The sequence below is a fragment of the Otolemur garnettii genome, unplaced genomic scaffold, assembly GCF_000181295.1.
Source record: "Otolemur garnettii isolate 467f Iridium unplaced genomic scaffold, OtoGar3 scaffold00217, whole genome shotgun sequence".
NCBI classification, from domain to species: domain Eukaryota; kingdom Metazoa; phylum Chordata; class Mammalia; order Primates; family Galagidae; genus Otolemur; species Otolemur garnettii.
Genome location: NW_003852612.1, coordinates 1,800,079 through 1,807,153, shown reverse-complemented (window position 1 = coordinate 1,807,153; position 7,075 = coordinate 1,800,079). Strand labels below are relative to the sequence as shown.

At 37.4% G+C, this 7,075-nt stretch overlaps 1 pseudogene; it reads right to left on the bottom strand.

Moving 5' to 3' along the window:
- Positions 1-4,520: 4,520 nt before the first annotated feature.
- LOC100944051 lies at positions 4,521-5,376 on the bottom strand (annotated as a pseudogene).
- Positions 5,377-7,075: the final 1,699 nt, after the last annotated feature.

Sequence of the window (7,075 nt, the reverse complement as noted above, 5' to 3'; positions counted from 1 at the left end):
AATCCTATACTCAGCAAAGGTATTTAAAAAAGAAAATGAAATAGACTTTCCCAGATAAACAAAAACAGAAAAAAATGTTGCTAATGGGCCTGCCTAACAAGAAATACTAAAGGAAGTTCTTCAGGCTGAAAGCATAAATCTTCAGATAGTAATTCAAACCCATACAAAGAGTACCAGTAAAAGCAACTATATAATTATAAAAGGCACATAAGTGTGTGTTTTTTCCTTTCCTTGCTAAACTGACTTAAAATGCAATTGTATAAAATAATATGTATATAATGTATTGTTGGGCTATAATATTTGTTCAACAAATGTAATATATGTGTAACATTTGCTAAAACAGCACAAAGGAGGTGGCTGGAAGCAAAGCTGTAATAGTTTGATGAAATGATGTTAGATGGTAAAGTAATAATTCTACAATGTGTTGTTGGGTTTGTAACAATAGATGTAGTATCTAAACCAAAATATTGCAAAAAGAGGGAAAGGGAATAGAGGTTTATGAGAGTAAAGTTTCTATATATTTTGGAGTTAAGCTAGTATAAATCCTTAATAGATTGTGATAAATTAAGATGTATATGGTAAACCTTAGAACAACCACTAAAAAAATAACTCTCAAAATACAATGGGAAAATCATCAATGAAATTAAAATACTAACTTAGAAAATATTCACTCAATGCAAAAGGAAACAGTAGAGGAGGACAAGAGGAACAAACAACACATGGGACGTAGAGAAAATAAAACATAATGTATATCCAACTATCTCAATAGTAAATGTTAATGGATTAAGGAATCCAATCAAAAGGCAGAGATTGTCATACTGGATTTAAAAATAACGATCTAACAATTGTTGTCTGTAAGATATACACTTTAAACTCAGAGACAAATAGATTGAAAATAAAAGGATAGAAAAAGATAAATCATGCAAATAACTGCCACAGAAATGCTGAAGTGGCTATACTGATAACTGGCAAAATAAACTTAAAAAAAATACTACCAGGGGTAAAGAGAGTCAGTCTCTGATGATAAAAGGACCAATCCATTTTAAAAATACCTTACAAAAACATATATGCACCTAATAACAAAGCACCAAAACACATGAAACAACACCTGCTGGAAACAGAAGATGCTGACCACAATAATAGTTGGAGACTGCAATACTCCTTTTCTTTCTTTCTTTTTTTTTTTTTTTTTAGAGACAGAGTCTCATTTTGTCGCCCTCAGTAGAGTGCTGTGGCATCACAGCTCACAGCAACCTCCAGCTCCTGGGCTTAGGTGATTCTCTACTAGCCTCCCGAGTAGCTGGGACTACAGATGCCCGCCACAACACTCAACTATTTCTTGTTGCAGTTTGGCTGGGTCTGGGTTCAAACCCACCTCCCTCAGTACACAGGGATGGCACCCTACTCACTGACCCACAGGTGCTGCCCCAATACTCCATTTCTAACAATGGAGAAAACAACTGGACAGAAAAATTAACAATGAAATAGGAGACTTGATCAGCACTATAAACCAATTAGATCTAACAGGCATCTATAAAATACTTCACCCAGGCTTGGTGCCTGTGGCTCAAGCGGCTAAGGCGCTAGCCATATACACCTAAGGTGGCGGGTTCAAATCCCCAGCCCGGGCTCGCCAAGCAACAATGATGGCTGCAACCAAAAAATGGCAAAAAAAGGCTGGGCATTGTGGCGGGCGCCTGTGGTCCCAGCTACTTGGGAGGCTGAGGCAGGAGACTCGCTTGAGCCTAGGAGTTGGAGGTTGCCGTGAGCATGATGCCATGGCACTCTACCCAGGGGGATAGCTTGAGGCTCCGTCTCAAAAAAAAAAAACCAAAAAAAAAAAACAAAATACTTCACCCAATGATTACTGCTATACTCAAGTGCACATGGAACATTTTAAAGGATAAGCCATAAAATTTCAATCAACGTGAAAGCATAGGAAAAAAGTGTGTTCCATGGTAATAATCACAGAATTCAATTAGAAATCAAAAATGGAAAAGCCTGAAAAATTTACAAATAGGGAATTAAACACCACCTACTAAATAGCCAATGGGTCAAAGAAGAAAACAAAAAGGTAATCAGAAAATACTTTGAGATGAATGAAAACAAAGGCACAACATATTAAAACTTGTAGATACAGCTAAAATAGTGCTTAAGAGACAAATTTATAGGTGTAAACCTATTTAAGAAGAAATATCTCAAAGCAATAACCTAGTCTTCTTAAGTCTTAGACAAAGAAGAGCAAACTAAAAGCAACAAGAAAGAAGGAAATAAAAGATTAGGGTAGAAATTAATGAAATAAAGAATAGAAGAACATAGTAAAAACCATAAAGACAACTCACAGAATTGAAGAAACTTATGTATGCAGTGGCTCATGCCTGTAATCCCAGCACTTTGGGAGGCTGAGGTGGGGAGATCACTTGCGCTCAGGGGTTTGAGACCAGCCTGAGCAAGAGTAAGACCCCATCTCTATTAAATTAAAAAAAAAAAAAGGTATTGTGGCCAGTGTCTGTAGTTTCAGCTACTTGGATAGCTGAGGCATGAGGATCTCTTGAGCACAATAGTTTGAGGTTGCTGTCAGCTATGATGATGCCATGACACTCAACTCTAGGGTGACAGAGTGAGGCTCTGTCTCAAAAAAAAAAAAAAAAAAATTGGAGAAACTATTTGCAAATCATATATTTGGTAAGAGACCTATAAGTATATATACCTATAAGTATATATACACACACATATATATTTAAACTATAATTGAAAGACTAATAAGTATTAAAAATGGATAAAAGGTCTGAATAAGCATTACTCCAAAGAATGTATAAAAATGGCCAATAGGCCCATGAAATATGCTTGACATCATTGGTCATCAGGGAAATGCAAATCAAAACCACTATCAGACACCACTTCACACTAGGATGGCTACAATAAAATGTTTTAAAAATCAAATGTGTTGGCGAGGATGTGGAGAAACTGGAACCCTTATACGCAGTCAGTACATTGCTGGTGAGAATGTAAAACAGTGAAAAAGTTTGGTGGCTCCTCTAAACATAGAATTACCAGATTACTAAATAATTATACTCCTAAGTGGAATATTCCTAAAAGAATTTAAAACAGTGACTTTGGCAGCACCTGTGGCTCAAAGGAGTAGGGTACTGGCCCCATATGCTGGAGGTGGTGGGTTCAAACCAAGCCCTGGACAAAAACTGCAAAAAAAAAAAAAAAAAAAAAAGGTATTGAAAACATATACTCAACGAAACATTTGCATGTAAATATTTATAGCAGCACTTTTCACAGTAGCCTAAATGTGGGAACAACTGAAAGGTCCATTATCAGGTGAGTGGATAAACAAAATGTGGTATATCTATACAGTGGGATATTACTCAGCCATAAAAATGACTAAGTACTGATAAGTGCTGCAACAGGGGTAAACCTTGAAAATATTATACTAATTGAAAGAAGCCAGACACAAAAGATAACATGTTGTATGATTTCCATTTATATAAAAAATCCAGAACAGGGAATTCTATAGACCTGCAGTCCCCAACCCCTTCAGGCTGCAGACGGGTACCAGTCCACAGACTCTTAGGAGCTGGGCAGAACTCTGTCTCCACACTACTTCACCCTGTCAGTGGAAAAATCGTATTCCATGAAAGTTAGGAACCAGGCTGCAGAGTAGGAGGTGAGCCATGGGAGATTGAGCTAAGCACCTTCATTGGTATTTATAGCTGCCAGCTGCTCCCAATGGCTTTTATCACCCTGTGAGCTTCACACCCCTACCCCAATTGTCTTCCACGAAACCAGTCCCTGGTTTCAAAAAGGTTGAGGAAAAAATTAATAATAAAAAAAGAGGTTGAGACCGATGTCATAGACAGAAAGCAGACAAATGGTTATTATTGGCTGAGGGTGGGGAAGGTGGATAGGGATTGATTTCTTAATGGATGAAGGCTTCTTTTTTGAAATGGTGAAAGTGCTTTGGAACTAGGTAAAGTTGGTGCTTGCACAACATTGAGAATGTACTAGAGGCCACTGCACTGTACACTTTAAAAAATATCTTCAGGTGTTATATTACACAGGTATATGGTGCAGTACCTGGGTGTAGGACACATTTGCTAATCAGACTTTATCTTACAAATGCAAACTGTGGAATCTAGTAATTTGTATCCCTACATCAATCTAAAATTAAAAAAAAAATTTCAGGTGCTCTATATGGCTTCTAATCAATTTTGCTGTGTTACATTTTTCTAGAAAATTATCCATTTTTTCTCAGTTTTTGATGTTGCTTCTCTATGAGCATCATCCCTTTGTCCTTGGTGTTCTGTATTTTTGCTCTGATTTGTGTGGATTTATTTATATCCTGTATGGAACTGTACTGTCTGAATGTAAGGATTCCTGTCCTTCAAATTCTAGAAAACTGTCAGCATATCTCTTTGAATATGGCCTCTCCCATTTGCTTTCAGCCTTCTGGAATTTTTTTCTTCCTAATTTTCTGGTTAAGCTATTCATTGATTTTTTTTTTAATCTATTAGCCATTTAATTAGGTTCTTTTTAAGAAATTTAAAACACCATTTTATGAGGGTAAGCTCCATTTGTCAGAGCAAACATGGATCGCAGGTAGCCTTGGAGCTGAGGAACAGCCTTGATTTTCGGTAAAATTTGCGAATCCACAGCTTTTTGATCAACCTTGTGCTGTTCTGTTATCTTGTATTTCTCTTTTTCTGTGGTGAAGATCTCGCCTTCCTGGTGTCTGGGCTTCTGGAGCTGCTTCTTCTTGAAATAAGCATCAGTAAGATGCTTTGGGATTTTAACATTACTGATGTCAATTTTTGTGGTGGTGGCGATGACAAATGTCTCGTGTGCTCTTCGTAAAAGAACTTGATTGAGGGAGAGAGGTCTAGTCACAAGTAGCAAGCCACTGCCCAGTTGCTTTAGGAAAACCACTCTCTTGCCTCTGTGGCGCCCAGTGAGGATAATTAGAATGGTCCCAGGTGTGATGCTAGATTGCAGTTTTCTCACATGCTGACTACATGGTTTTTTGCCCTGGCTCAATAGCTTTCAAGACACATCTTCAGTGGGATAGTATCTAGGCATTTTGCAAAGTTTAACCATCCGAGTACCACCATTCTTGTCCCCACCAACTGGTTTTGTAACAGTGGCAAGGACTTTCTTCTTCTTTTCAATCTTGGATTTAGCTGCTGTGTATTTCCCCTTATACAAGGCCTTTCTGGAATACATGGCAGACTGGGAATATCTGCCTATTCCTCTGACCAGAACAGGATTTCGGCTGCAGTGGGGCATCCCCTTCTTGGCCTTAGGCTTCTTCTTTTTATTAATAGGTTTCTTCTCTTTAGAAACCGACTTCTCAACCTTTTCACCCGCCATCTTGCAAGACGGGAAAGAGAACCTGAATTTTTGATTTTATAACTGCTTCCCTGTAAGCTTCTTGATTTTGTCTCCCCTTGCTTTTTTTTCTTATTGAATTTTTCCTTTTATGATTACAATAATTTTCAATAATAATAATAATTATTATTATTATTTTTGAGACAGAGTCTCACTTGATCACCCTTGGTAGAGTGCAATAGTGTCATAGCTCACAGCAACCTCAAACTTCTGAGCTCAAGCAACCTTCTTATCTCACCCTCTGGAGTAGTTGGGATGACAGGTGCCGTCCACTATGCGTGGCTGGTTTTTCTATTTTTTTTAATTAAGTCATTTGTACATAGATAATGAATACATTTATGCTCTATTTTTAATAGAGACAGGGTCTCACTCTTGCTCAGGCTGGTCTGGAACTCCTGAGTGCCAGCAATCCACCTGCCTCAGCCTCCCAGAGTGCTAGGATTACAGACATGAGCCACCCAGCTTGTTATTGTCTTTATTTGGAAATTAAGTATGGTTTAAGGAGGTGCCTATGGTGATGTATTTCTCTTTTGATCATTTCCGATGCTGGAGGTAGAAATTGTATAGAGACTTCTAGAGAGTTCTAATTTGTTTTATGCATTTTTTTTTTTTTTTTTACAAATCTGACTCCACTAAAGTATATTATCATAACGTTGAGTTTGTGCATAAGCATTGGGTATGTACATAAAAATGTTGAAACTTCCTCAATAAATGAAGAGATATCTTTTTTTACATCTGCATTTGTAAAAGATAAAGTTTCTCAAGATTTTGGCTCTTTGGGCAACTGCATTTGTGGTGGTGACACACCACAGTTCTTTAGTGATCTCATCAAAAGACTTAGGTTGTCTGTCATAGTATTTGAGATGACCACAGTTACAAAGCTGGGTGTATGCAATATCAACCATAGCCTGTGAGTTTATACATTTCCCTTTGGCTGTATTTCTTTACAAATATTGTTCTTATGCTCATCATTATACTTGTGTGTCTGTCATTGATATACCTGAGTGTTTGTGATCGCAAAATTATGTACGCTACTATTGCCTATTTTATTCTGTAAAGTGACCTGTGAAGTGTTTTGTTGTGTTTTTATATTTCTCAAGTAAATCATATTTTTGAAAATGGGAATAAAAATCTTTCAATGAAGTTTTAAAATTATTTTTTCCAGAATTATATTTTCAGGACTTTGATCTCTCAGGATTGTGATTTTCAGGATTTTAGGATGTAGGAACTTTAATCTTTCAGGATTTCAGCATTCAAGATTATGATATTCAAGGCAGTGCCTGTGGCTCAGTGGGTAAGGTGCCGGCCCCATTAACGAAGGTGGCAGGTTCAAACCTGGACCCGGTCAAACTGCAACAAAAAAATATCCAGGCATTGTGGCAGGTGCCTGTAGTCCCAGCTACTTGGGAGGCTGAGGCAAGAGAATTGCCTAAACCCAAGAGTTGGAGGTTGCTAAAAAAAAAAAAAAAGATTATGATATTTAGATTATGCATATTTTGGAATTGTGATTGGCTCTCAAGAATTGTCAAAGGTGAGCAAAAGAAATGTTCCAAATACATGTATGAATCTTCTTCAATATTAAATCAGTAGCAAAATGTCCACTTGCCCAGTAAAGAGATAATCATACAAGAAAGGCACTACCAGAGCTATGGGCGTATGCCTTCTGCCTGGGGCAGGTGCT